Consider the following 14,771-nt stretch of genomic DNA (forward strand, 5'->3'; position numbering starts at 1 on the left):
CTGGCCCCACTTCTCTGTAAGAGTTGTGTTTGGTTACTGTCTTTGCTGCCCCGACAATCGTCGCCACTGCGACAAAAAGGTATGACCTATTGTATAACAGGTGTTACATAATATCTGTTATTTCTACCTGTTGGGAAACTCTGCCCTAAAGAATATCTAAATTCGGTATTCTAAAGGAAGGGTCCTGGAGAGTTTCAAGAGAGGAGAAGATTATGGAATGAAAGGACAAGAGAGTCTGGGGTTCTGGATAAGTTTAAAAAAGGGGCTGTCTCTGTGTGGGGTTATAGGAGGGACACAATCTCTATTATACTCATTTGACTCTTAGGAGTCATTTATTCATTTGTTCATTAATGTATTCATAAATAAATGAATACCAAGCACTGTTCTAGAAATCAGTGGTGAAATATATGCTGCCTTGTGTTGTTAGATAACTATTTTTATATATCTCCCCAACAGGATTATAAGCTCCCCAGGCTCACTGCAGAGTATAAGCCCCATAGTAATGGGGACCTACAAGGTTATTAAATAAAGTGACCAAAGCCATTTCAAGGAAAAGCAATTTCCAGCCATTCTTTTGTGCTGCCACCACAAGAAGTAGTTTTCTGTTGTGCCCATGACCACTATTATAAGAAAACCAGGTTGCATAAAATGAGGTTCAGGAAGGAATAGGATAGGTGCTTAAAAGAAATAGACTTAGCAGGCCAGCAGAATGGAGTATTGTACCTTGCATTTAGGGAAAAAGTATAGATTTTGTGAAAGCAAGGAGTACTTCTCAGGATGCAGCAGGATGACTTTGGGCATCTAGGTCAAAAGGAGATGCTGCATTTGGAGCGTTAGTAATTATACTACCCCCACACATAACAAAAATGAGAGATACATATAAAATCAAGCATTCTAAAGGAAAAAAGTTCCCACTACAGGACATTATATGAAAAAACTTGAAGTAATAATGGTTAAATTTATATAGTGCTTACTGTTCTGTGTGCTTTACATGTGCACACTAATTTAACTCACAAATATTCTCTGAAGAAAGATTTAGTATTGTTCCCATTTTACAGACAAAGAAACTGAGGCACAGGGAAGTTAACAGTATTGCAAGTAAATAGTAGAATTAATGTTTGAACGCAGGTAGTCAGGCATCAAAGTCCATGCTCTAGCCATTACATGGCATTCCTTCTGAGATATTAAACCTGATTTATTTATTCAACACTCAGTGTATGTTATTTCATTTAATCCTTAGAACACTTGGTTGTAGAAAATCATTCTATCCTTTTATAAGGAACAGAAAACTGAGGTCAGAGAGAAGTTATGTTTTTTTTGCCCAGGATCATGTAGACAAAAAATGACAAAACTGGGATTTGGACCAACATCTTTCCCTACCCATCTGGGCCCAGTGCTGGTTCTGTTTTCTTTAGAAGTGTTATCATTGTAGAATCAAAACTCCCCAAGTTTGAAGAAACATGAGCATTCATCCACTCTCAGAATATCATGTTGCAGGCAGAGAGAATGAGACTGAGGAAATCTTGTGAAGGTCCCCCAACTAGCTGGAGTGGATCTAGGGCTTGAATCCATGTCTCTTTGTCGCAAGTCCAGAATTATTTCTATTTTCATTGTCTAAGTATCAGGATGATTCTTCTTTTTCAAAGGGATATTGTGAAGATTAAATAAAAAACTATATTTAACAGTAGATGTCATCTTTTCTGGCATAAAGTACACATACAAGAATAGTTGATTTGATTTTTTTAGCAGTGAGATATGTTAAAATGAGGAAAAAAAAAAAAAAGAGAGAGCATTCAAAACCGATACAGTCATCTAGTCTCAAGGCTTTTGTTCTGTCCTTGTCATTAATTATCTGTTCAACCTCTGGCAGATCTTTGACCTTCGATGCACTCATCATTAAAGTATGGAGATTGAACTTGGTCAGTAATTTTCAAACTCTGTTCAGTAAAGGAAATGGTTGGGGACTGAGGGAGAAAAGAAAGGATAAGGAGTGATTAGGGTTTCCAGTTCCCATTTCTACTTTCTATTTCCATCTGTTTTCTACTTTGTATGCATGTGCTTTGTATACAAGATTTGCAAAACTTCTTGTTTGTTTGATACTTTCTTGTTTTGTTTTTGTTTTTTTTCATGTGGAGTCAGATAATTTCTAAGCTGTATTCCATGATATTAGAAGAGAGCTCAGACAACAACCATGTCTCCAATACCTGCTCTTGTCCCATTAGAGAATAAGTTATTTTCTGTAGTTTCCATTCTCCAGTCCCAATATTTCTCCCCTCCACTGGGCACCCTCTGATCACTAGCTAACCAAGGATCACTGGGTTCCCCAATCTGAAGAGCTTTCTGCCCATAGGTCACTGTTCCAAATCTGTAACTTTAAACAAACTGTTATTTTAGTCTCCTTTTTGCCAGCTTTGTTTCCCACCTTCTTCTCAGTCTTTTTCCAGGAATCCTATCTTGAATAAAGCCCCTACTCCCAGCCTTAATTAGCCTCCATTTTCTCTGTAGTGCACTCTTTCTCTAAGAAATCCAAACAAAACCAAACCAGTTGCCAAACCAGTTGACTCCTACTCATGGCAACCCTATGTGTGTCAGAGTAGCACTGTGCTTTAAAGGCTTTTCAATGGCTTAATTTTTCAGAAGTAGATCTCCAGGCCTTTCTTTTGAGTAATCATCTCTGGGTAGACTCCAGCCTTCTGGTTATCCCTAACCGTGTTAATTGTTTACATCACCCAGGGACTCTCCTCTAAGACATATGTTCAGATAAACCCTTTGCACTGTACCTGGTATTTTGTTTTTATGTTTCTGTTTTACCTCCTTTGTGGCACTTGTCCTTCATTAGGTTTTGGTGGAATCAGGGACTATATCTCCTTTCTTTCTACATAGTCCAACTCCTATCAACCCAGGACTAGGTCCTCTTCAGTGGGTGTTGACTGTTTACTGGCTTTTACTTTGACTCTCACCAGATGGTTGACTAACCAGCTGATTTTTAGAGTTACCAAAAGGCTGGGCTATGACAATGGAGATCATCACGGTCCCTTCAAAATAGTCCTGATCCTATCAGTGACCCTCTTCACAGCCTCCTTCACCTCCTTGTTTCGAAATGTATAGATGATAGGATTGAGGAAGGGGGTAAGAAGGGCATACAACAAGGTGGTAAGCTTGTCTGTACCCTCAGGTCAACTCCCAGGTGAACCCACATACACTGTGAAGGCAGAACCATAGAATAGTGCTACTACAGTCATATGGGAAGAACAGGTAGAGAAGGCCTTGGCACGGCTGGCAGCTGAGGGCAGCTTCAGTACAACTTTCAGGATGCCCCCACAGAGTCCCAAAATGAGCACAAAGTTGCACCCAGTCACCACACCAATCACTGTCCCATGGACATGAACATGCCAGCCTGTGTCCACACATGTCAACCACATTAGTGGTGCCAGGTCACAAAAGTAATGGGTCACCTCCTTCAAGCAGAAAGGAAGACTGGCTGTGAGGCTGGCTGGCACAATTGCTGCTAAGAAGCCAGCCACCCAAGTCGCCCCTGCTAGCCATAACTGTACCTCTCTGCTCATAAGTGCATGGTAGTGGAGCAGGAGACAGATGGCAAAGTAGCGGTCCAGCGCCATGACACCCAGCAGGTAGCATTCAGTCACGCCCAGTGAGTGGAAGACATACAGCTGGATGAAGCACAAAGCAGACGAGATAGGTGAATGTCCATGGAGCAAGGTATGCAGCAGTGTAAGCACTGTGGTGCTGACGTACCAAAGCTCCAAGAAGGAGAGGACAGTGATGAAGAAGTACATGGGTGTGGACAGTCCAGAATCTGCTTGAACCGGGACAATGATGAACAGATTCCCTGTGAGGGTGAGGAGATAGATGCACAGGGTCCCCAAGAAGGCAAGAGGTCACAGAATCCCAGTAGTAGTGAAACCAGTAAGGATGAAATTTTGGGTCCAAGTGTGGTTGACATGATCCATCATTCTCAGGACTGAGGAGTAGCAATGCAGGCCTCTTCTTTGATTCAGAAAATGTTCCTAGTGTCAAGAATGTAGAATGTAAGCACCTGATAGGAAATTAGACATTATGTAATCAACATCTTCACTTTGCAGTAGAGGAACTGGAGACCAGAAAGCAGAAATGGTTGGCCTCTTATCATGTGAGTCTATTGGTGACTGAGCTGGAACTAGAAAGCAAGGCTCCTGATGCTCTGATTTAATGTTTTTTTTTTTTTTATACTATTGGAATCCAGAGACTCAGATAACTGTATTTCTTCTCTCCTCCAACATCAGGAAACAGGAGACAGAGGAACATTCTTGCCTCTCTCTGTCTTATAATTTCTGATGATAAAATAACCAGCAATATTTGGCTGTCAGGGAGATAAATCTTCCCCTAAAAGGTGACTGTTGATACCTCTTTCAGGAGGCCCCTTTGAAGTTTGTAAATTGTTCTTTTAAGGACTAGAAGAAGAGATGGGAAAAGAAATAAATGCAGAAACTCTGAAAACAGTCTCTGAAAGCTTAGGTCCATAGTGCCGAATGATAACTCACCCAGTGGACACACTATGCCTTTTAAAAGATGATCTCTGAAGGAGGCACACACCAGGAAGTCTCAAAGAGAAAAACAATGAGGTCAGAGCTTCGCTTTTCCTCCTGGGAATTTATCTAGAAGTCTGGTAGCATAAAACAAAGAATTTTCTCTGAAGTCACGGATTTGGCTTTGTAAACTTGTTTTGCCACTAAATGGCAATGCACACCTAACCTCAACTTCCTCTTTTCTAAAATAGAGAAGTTTAAATAGATATTTTGCAAGTCTCTAACAGAAGGAATAATTTAACATTCTCTAAATCACTAAAAAATATTTATGGGGAGGGAGTGCCAACACCAATGTTTCTAGAGTTTTTCTTCCACAGTGTAATAGGCCTCACCCAGGAAAGGGTCAAAACCTTCTCCTAGTTCTCTTCTTCAACTACTCTCTCCTCTGCTGCACCATCCCTGCCCATTACCTGACTGTGTGTTCTTCTTACTCCTAAGACATTTCCCAACTTATATTTCATATTCCTGGAAGTCTGCCTTCCCAGGTCTTCTTGCTGTGTATTCCCTGGGGGTGTTGGCTGTGACTAACTCTCTAAAGTGTTTCCTCTGGGGCCAGAAGTTGTGCATAGGGAAGTGTAGCAGACTTTTCTCAACTCTGCAACCCTCCTAGTTGGGCTCTGGTATCCAACCCCAGGGGCTTTGCCTCCTCCTCCTCTGGGCCACTAGAGCTTTTACAAGTCCCACATCACTGTCCATGATGAGAGGCAATCCATCTTGCATGTCCTCGTGCACACAGAGAGAATAACACCTTCAGCATCCCAGAAGTGAGTCTCATCTTCTTAAAAATTCTTGTAAGGAGACTTCTCATCTAGATTCCTTTCCATTCCACTCCAAGGAGGATTGCTGGATGGCAGGAGACAAATAAATCATCTATTTGTTCACTACTAACCTTACCACTGAATAGAAATGATCAGCAGCACCATCACTTCTCCTTTGATTATCTCCATCTCCAAGACAATCATCACCACCATTATCTTCACTATGTCCACTGCCATTTATTGATTTATTCAATCATTACTGGATACCTACTATAATCCACGCACTGTTCTAAAACACCACCACATTGCTGCCGTTATTTATTCCACCACCACCATTATTATTATATGGGATATCCACTTGCATACCCAGTTTTCCATCATCGCTTTCATTTCCATCACTGTAAGCATTATCTTTATAAAAACTTTTAGTCATTATATGAACTCTTTGAATTGGCAGTATACATAAGCATGGACTGGATCGATACAAAAGCTATATAAGTAATAGATTGAAAGCATTCATCCACTGAAGGGTAATGGATTGGCATCATTTGACGATCTAATTGTGCTTTAATTTTTAGGAATCAGAATCAGAGAACAAGATAAAAGTAAAATTAAGTTGGAGATTAGGACACTGACCATGACAATTTGTTTGAAATCCTCATAAACTTAGGAAAAACCATTGAATCTCATCAGGTCAACTTGGAAATTCTTCATGTGAGAGCTTCTTGATGTTTTTGTTAGATGTTGTCAAGTCGGTTCCAACTCATAGAAACCTTGTACACAACGTAACAAAACAGCCCGGTCCTGCGACATCCTCAAATCATTGCACTGTTTGAGCGGTTGCAGCAGTCACTATGTCAGTCCATCTCGTTAAGGGACTTCCTCTTTTTCACTAACCCTTTACCAAATACAATGTCCTTCTCCAGGGACTGGTCTCTCATGATGACATGTCCAAAGGATGTGAGAAGAAGAATCACTATTCTCGTTTCTAAGGAGCATTCTGGCTGTACTTCTTCCAAGATAGATTTATTCATTCTTCTGGCAGTCTATGGTGTATTCAATATTCTTTGCCAAACCATAATAGAAAGGTGTCAATTCTTTTTCAGTCTTCCTGATTCATTGTTCAGCTTTCTCATGCATAAGACTCAATTGAAAATACCATGTCTTGGTGCAGGCACAACTTAGTTCTCAGAGGTCTTTTGCAGCAGATTTGCCCAATGCAATATGTTGTTTGATTTTTTGACTACTATTTCCGTGGGCATTGATTGTGTATCCAAGTAAAATGAAATCCTTGACAACTCCAATCTTTTCCCTATTTATCATGATGTTGCTTATTGGTCCAGTTGTGAGGATTTTTGTTTTCTTTATGTTGAGGTGTAATCTATACTGAAGGCTGTGGCCTTTGACCTTCTTCAGCAATTGCTTCAAGTCCTCTTCACTTTCAGCAAGCAAGGTTGTGTTATCTGCATAATGCAGGTTGTTAATGAGTACTTCTCCAATCCTGATGCCACTTTTTTCTTCATATAATCCAGATTCTCACATTATTTGCTCAGCATACAGATTGAATAAGTGTGGTGAAAGGCTACAACCCTGATTCACACCTTTCCTGACTTTAAAGAACACAACATCACTTTGTTCTGTTCGAATGACTGCCTCTTGGATTATGTACACATTCCTCATGAGCGCAATTAAGTTCTGGAATTCCCATTCTTTGCAATGTTATCTGTAATTTGTTATGATCCACACAGTTGAATGCTTTTGCATAGTCAGTAAAACACAGGTAAACATCTTGCTGCTATTCTCTGTTTTCAGCCAAGATCCATCTGACATCAGTAATGATATCCCTGGTTCCACGTCTTTTTCTGAATCTGGCTTGAATTTCTGGCAGTTCCCTGTCAATGTACTGCTGTAACCACTTTTGAATGATCTTCAGCAAAATTTTACTTGTGTGTGATATTAATAATATTGTTCAATAATTTCCACATTCTATTGGATCAACTTTCTTCGGAACAGGCACAAATATGAATCTCTACTAGTTGTTTGGCCAAGTAACTGTCTTACAAATTTCTTGGCATAGATGAGTGAACGCTTCCGGTCTGCATTTGTTCATTGAAATAACTCATTTGGTATCCTGTCAGTTCCTGGAGTCTTGCTTTTTGCCAATGCTTTCAGTGTATCTTGGACCTCTCTCTTCAGTACCATCAGTTCTTGATCATATGCTACCTTCTGAAATGGTTGAACATCGACCAATTCTTTTTGGTATGGCAACTCTGTTAACCTCCCATCTTCTTTTGATGTTTTCTGCATTGTTCAATATTTTGCCCATAGAATACTTCAGTATTGCAACTGGAGGCTTAAATTTTTTCTTCAGTTCTTTCAGCTTGAGATTTCTAACTCCAGGTCTTTCCACATTTTATTATAATACTCTACTTTGTCCTCTTGAGCTGCCCTTTGAAATCTGTTCAGCTCTTCTACTTCATCACTTCCTCCATTTGTTTGAGCTACTATGTTCAAGAGGAAGTTGCACAGTCTCTTCTGACATCCATTTCGGTCTTTCCTCTCTTTTTAATGACATTTTGCTTTCTACATATATGATGTCCTCGATGTCATCCTACTACTTGTCTGGTCTTCGGTCATTATTGTTCAATGTGTCAAATCTAATCTTGAGATTGTCTCTACATTCAGGTGGGATATACTTAAGGCGGTATTTTGGCTCTCATGGACTTGTTTAAATTTTCCTTAACTTCAGTTTGAACTTGCATATGAGCAATTGATGGTCTGTTCTGCAGTTAACCCTTGACCCTGTTCTGACTGATGATGTTGAGCTTCTCCATCACCTCTTTCAACAGATGTATTCAGTTTGATTCCTGTGTATTCCATCTGGCCAAGTCCACATGTATAGTCACCATTTATATTATTGAAAAAAGGTATTTGCAATGAATAAGCTGTTGTTCTGCAAAATTCTATCATGTAATTTTTGGCATCATTTCTATCACCAAGGCCATATTTTCCAACTACTGATGCTTCTTCGTTTCCAATTTTTGCAATCCAATCACCAGTAATTATCAGCGCATCTTAATTGCATGTTTGATCAATTTCAGACTGCAGACGTTGGTAAAAATCTTCAATTCTTCATCTTTGGCCTTGGTGGTTGGTGCATAAATTTGAATAATAATCATATCAACCAATCTTCCTTGTAGGCATATGGATATTATCTTATCACAACAGCATTTTACTTCAGGATAGATTTTGAAATTTTCTTTTTGAAGACGAATGAGGCACCGTTCCTCTTCAAATTGTCATTCCTGACATAGTAGACTATATGATTGTCCAATTTAAAATAGTCAATACCTGTTCATTTCAGCTCACTAATGCTTAGGATATTGATCTTTATGCTTTGTCTTTCATTTTTGATGACTTCCAATTTTCCTAGATTCATACTTTCTGCTTTCCATGTTCCAATTATTAATGAATGTTTGCAGCTGTATCTTCTCATTTTGAGTCATGCCATATTAGCAAATGAAGGTCCCAAAACTTTATTCCACCCATGTCATTAAGATTGGCTCTTCTTTGAGGAGGCAGCCCTTCCCCATTGTATTTTGAGCACTTTCCAACCAGAGGGGCTCATCTTCTGGCACTATATCAGACAGTGTTCTGCTGCTTCATAAGGTTTTCACTATCCAATTCTTTCAGAAGTAGACTACCAGATCCTTCTTCCTAGTCTGTCTCAACCTGTGCTCCTTCGTTGATTCTGCTGGTATTTGAAATACCAGTGGTATAGCTTCCAGCTTCACCGCAACTTGCAAACCACCACAGTACAACAAACTAACAGACTAGTAATGTTGTGAGAGTTAAAGTTGTTTAAACAACAGAAAAGGATGATATTTGGTTTTGAGAGTTCTACTTTAGAATATAATGTAAACTCAACACTGGAAGAATGTCTCTTTGAGTAAAAATCTCAGATCTTAGGACAATTAGAGGTTCCCATTCAGTGTTTTCCAGCCTTGAGTAAAGATTCCACTTCAACTGAAACACCTGACCTTTCTCCAGGTTGCATGGTTGCAACTGCCATTTCACAAAATTACTGCATCCCCACAATCCTAAACACCAAAATTCTCATTTGCAGCTGCTTTTGTGGGCTTTATAAGACATAATCTGATATAGACTTCTCGATGCTTTGTAATGGGCCAATTGTATGTTGTCCTGGCTTGTATTAAAATAGTACATTATAGCAATTGTGTTCTTGTCTTCAGAAAGCAATCAATATGATACTAATACTTCTTTCTAAGGAACTTCTACACAAACTGAAATTAATGCAAAATATATACTAAAGATTCAGCATTCTATATGAATGAGAAGGGAGGGGTTTTAGAGTTAAAGGTAGCATGAAGAAGAAAAATAATAGTCAAAAGGTTGCAAGCGTAGGCCTTGCTTAGCTAAGGAAATTGTTTTTGTTCTCATGTCAACCCCTATCAGTAGAGAGTGCTCACTTAACATTTATTCTGAATTAGGAAAGGAGAAAGTGAAAAGAACAAGGCCCAATGTCTCCATCAAGGAATCCATGATTTAGCAAGAAAGACAGCTAGGAATCTCTGCTATAGCATTAAGTGAAGAAAGTAGAATTCCAAAAGTACCAACATTTCATGTGATTGCTAATATCTGAACAAAGCCTATGTTTATGGGAAATGATTAGAAAGGAATAGAGGATTAATTGTTTTAAAATCATTTTTATAGTGATTTTTATTTTTTATTCATCTGAGTACTGTATATTGTGGTCATAATTATGTGTAATAATATTTTTGAAGAAAAAGAGCTAATATGATCCAAAGATAATACTTATCAAGTGCAGCTAAAAGAGTATGAGGAGAAGAGAAATCACAGTACAGCTACTCGTCACTTATCAACTACCTTGTTATTCGACATTTTACGTTTACAAAAATAGTAAAAAATCTAGTATTCAGTTATTTTGCTTATTAACGATCTATGTCTGGCAAGTAATGAAGGCTGAGGTGTGAAGTGAGAGTAACACTAGCTGTAATGGCTAAGTTTATGTGCCAGCATAGCTGGGTCAAGATTCTTAGTGGTTTGCCAGTTAAGTAGTGATGTAATTTGTCAGTTATGTAATGATGTAATCATCCTCCATTTTGTGATCTGATGTGGTCATCCTCAATTTTTGCATAACTCCAATTTTCACAAACCATCTAGTCTTTGGAACCCAACCATGCTGATAAGTGAGGACTAGGTGTAATTCTGTTATTCACTGAGTAAATATATTTATTGAACACCTTCTATTTGCAATACCTCATACTAGGGAAAGTGAAATGCATAAAACATAGTCCATTTCCTCAAGATGATTAATTTGGAGTGAGGGAGATAGACCCCAAAGTAAGAATTTAAAATCAACCAAAACCATAAACCAAACCTTTTGTCATCGAGTCAATTCCCACTCTTGGTGACCCCATTTATTACAGAGTAGAACTTCACCATGGGTTTTCTTGGCTGTAATCTTAACAGAAGATCTCCAGGTCTCTCTTCCATGGTGTCACTGGGTGGGTTTGAACTGCCAACTTTTAGGTTAGTAGCCAAGTGCAAACCATTTGCTCCACAGGGACACTAAACATATGAAAAAATATTCAGCCTATCTTATAATAAAATACATAAAACTTTAAACAACACAGAGATACTTTTCTCACTTTTCAGACTGACAAAGATCTAGACATTCAAAAACACACATTGTTGGGGAGATTGCGAAGAAATAGACATTTTCATACAGTGATCATAGGAGTACAAAATAGTATAATCTATTTGGAGGAAAATGTACCAGTGCTTATGCAAATTACACATTTAACTTGTTCTATGACCCAGCAATCACTGGAAGGTTGCTGGACTGGAAGGCTAATGATCATAGGCCCCTGGGACATCTAGGTAAATTGGCAAAATGCGGTTCTTAAAGATAATATTCTGCATCCTAGTCTGGTGAGTAGCGTCTGAGGTCTTAAAAACTTGCAAGGAATCATCTAAGAAGCAACTGTTGGTCTTTCCCCATCTGGAGCAAAGGAAAATGAAGAAAACCAAAAACTGAAGGAAGTAATTAGTCCAAAGGACTAATAAACCACCAAAAAAAACCCCAAACCCACTGCCGGCAAGTCAATTCCAACTCATAGCGGCCCTATAGGACAGAGTAGAATTGCCCTATAGGGTTTCCAAAGAGTGGCTGGTGATTTGAACTACCAACCTTTCTGTTAGCAGCCAACGCTTACCCACTGTGCCACCAGGGCTACATGAACCACAGCCTCCTCTAATCTGAGACCAGAAAAAGTAGATGGTGCCTAGCTACCACTACCGACCACTCCGTCTGGGACACAGTAGAACTCCTCATTTAGAATGGGGTAAAAAAAGTGGAACAAAATTCAAATTCAAATAAAATAAAATAAAAGACCAGACTTACTGGTCTGAAAGAGACTGGAGGAAACCCCGAGACTATTGCCTTGAGATAAAGTTCAAACTGGAAACTGAAGACACTCCTGCAGGCCACCTTTCAGCCAAATAATATATAACCAAAAAAAACTTGTTGCCGTCGAGTTGATTCCAGCTTGTAGTGACCCTATAGGATAGAGTAGAACTGCCACATAAGCTTTCCAAGGAGTGACTGGTGGATTTGAACTGCTAAACTTTTTGTTTTTTGTTTTAATTGTACTTTAGGTGAAAGTTTACAGCTCAATTTAATTTCTCATACAAAAATTTATACACATATTGCTGTGACCCTAGTGTTGCAATTCCTAGAATGTGATAGCACACGCCACATTTCCACCCTAACTTCCCATGTCCATTCAACCAGCTCCTATCACTTTCTGCCTTCTTATCTTGCCTCTGGACAGGAGCTGCCCCATTAGTCTAGTGTATCTACTTGGAATTAAGAAGCACATTCTTCAGGAGTATCATTTTATGTTTTATAGTCCAGTCTAATCTTTGTCTGAAGAGTTGGCTTTGGGAATGGTTTTAGTTCTGGGTTAACAGACAGTCTGGGGGCATGTCATCTGGGTTTCCTCCAGTCTCATTCAGACCAGTAAGTCTGGTCTTTTTATTTGAATTTGAATGCTGCACCCCACTTTTCTCCTGCTCTGCCAGGGACTCTTTGTTGTGTTCCCTGTCAGGGCGGTCATTGGTGGTAGCGGGGCATCACCTAGTTCTTCTGATCTCAGGCTGATGGAGTCTCTGGTTTATGTGGCCCTTTTGTCTCTTGGACTAATATTTTCCTTGTGTCTTTGGTGTTCTTCATTCTCCTTTTCTCCAGGTGGGTAGAGACATGATACATCTTAGGTGGCCACTCGAAAGGTTTTAAGACCCCAGACGTCACTCACCAAAGTGGGATGCAGAATATTTTCTTAATAAACTTTGTTATGCCAACTGATCCAGATGTCCCCCAAAACCATGGTCCCCAGACCATGTCCTTCCCTTCACCTAAGATAATTCTTGCCTACTATCTAATTAGTGAATTCCTCTTTCCCTCCCTCCCCATCCTCCTAACCATCAAAGAATATTTTCTTCTGTGTTTAAACCTTTTCTTGAGTTCTTATGATAGAGGTCTCATACAATATTTGTCCTTTTGTGACTGATTAATTTCACTTAGCATAATGCCTTCCAGATTCATCCATGTCGTGAGATATTTCACGGATTCCTTATTGTTCTTTATCATTGCGTAGTATTCCATTGTGTGAACATACCATAATTTGTTTATCCATTTGTCCGTTGATGGGCACCTAGGTTGTTTCCATCTTTTTGCTGTTGTGAACAGTGCTACAATGAACACGGGTGTGCATATATCTATTCTTGTGACAGCTCTTATTTCTCTAGGATATATTCCAAGGAGTGGGATTGCTGGATTGTATGGTACTTCTATTTCCAGCTTTTTAAGGAAGCACCAAATTGATCTCCAAAGTAGTCGTATGATTTTACATTCTCACCAACAGGGTATAAGTGTTCCAGTCTCTCCATAACCTCTCCAACATTTATTATTTTGTGTTTTTGAATTAATGCTAGCCTTGTTGAGGTGAGATGGCAACTCATTGTAGTTTTGATTTGCATTTCTCTAATAGTTAATGACCGTAAGCATTTCCTCATGTATTTGTTAGCCGCCTGAATATCTTCTTTCGTGAAGTTCCTGTTCATATCCTTTGTCAATTTTTTAACTGGATTATTTGTCTTTTTGTTGTTGAAGTTTTGCAATATCTTGTAGATTTTAGAGATTAGACTCTGATCGGATATGTCATAGCCAAATTTTTTTTCCCAGTCTGTAGGTTGTCTTTTGACTCTTTTGGTGAAGTCTTTTGATGGGCATAAGTGTTTGATTTTTAGGAGCTCCCAGTTATCTAGTTTCTCTTCTGGTGTTTGTGAATTGTTACTTATGGTCTGTATTCTGTTTATGCCGTGTATTAGGGATCCTAGCATTGTCTCTATTTTTTCTTCCATGATCTTTATATTTTTCGATGTTATATTTAGGTCTTTGATCCATTTTTAGTTATTTTTTGTACATGGTGTGAGGTATGGGTCTTGTTTCATTTTTTTGCAGATGGGTATCCAGTTATGCCAGCACCATTTGTTAAAGACACTGTCTTTTCCCCCATTTAATGGACTTTGGGCCTTTGTCAAATATCAGCTGCTCGTAGGTGGATGAACTTACGTCCGATTCTCAATTCTGTTCCATTGATCTATGGTTCTGTTGTTGTACAAGTACCAGGCTGTTTTGACTACCCTGGTAGTATAATACATTCTAAAATCAGGTAGTGTGAGGGCTCCCACTTTGCTCTTTTTCTTCAGTAATGCTTTACTTATCCGGGGCCTCGTTGCTTTCTGTATGAAGTTGGTGATCTGTTTCCCCATCTCATTAAAAAATGTCGTTGGAATTTGGATTGAGATTGCATTGTATCTGTAGATTGCTTTGGGTAGAATTGACATTTTCACAATGTTGAGTCTTCCTATACACGAGCAATGTATGTTTTTACACTTATTTAGGTCTCTTTTGGTTTCCTGTGGTAGTGTCCTGTAGTTTTCTTTGTATAGGTCTTTTATGTCTCTGGTTAGATTTATTCCTAAGTATTTTATCTTCTTGGGGGTTATTATAAATGGTATTGATTTGGTGATTTCCTCTTCAAAGTGCTCTTTGTTGGTGTAGAGGAATCCAACTGATTTTTGTATGTTTATCTTGTATCCTGACACTTTGCTGAAATCTTCTATTAGTTCCACTGGTTTTCTTGTGGATTTTTTGGAGTTTTCTGTATATAAGATCATATCGTCTGGAAATAGTAATACTTTTATTTCTTCCTTACCAGTTTGGATACCCATTATTTCTTTTCCTTGCCTTATTGCTCTGGCACAATGTTGAATAAGAGTGGTGATAAAGGGCATCCTTATCTGGTTCCTGTTCTCA

The 14,771-nt window shown here is 38.9% G+C and overlaps 1 pseudogene; it reads right to left on the minus strand.

Annotated features, from left to right (window-relative positions):
• Positions 1–2,961: 2,961 nt before the first annotated feature.
• Positions 2,962–4,903, minus strand: LOC111819199 (olfactory receptor 6N2-like; annotated as a pseudogene).
• Between the last annotated feature and the right edge of the window lie 9,868 nt (positions 4,904–14,771).

Source organism: Trichechus manatus, unplaced genomic scaffold (genome assembly GCF_000243295.1).
Source record: "Trichechus manatus latirostris isolate Lorelei unplaced genomic scaffold, TriManLat1.0 scaffold00300, whole genome shotgun sequence".
In the NCBI taxonomy this organism is placed as follows: Eukaryota; Metazoa; Chordata; class Mammalia; order Sirenia; family Trichechidae; genus Trichechus; species Trichechus manatus.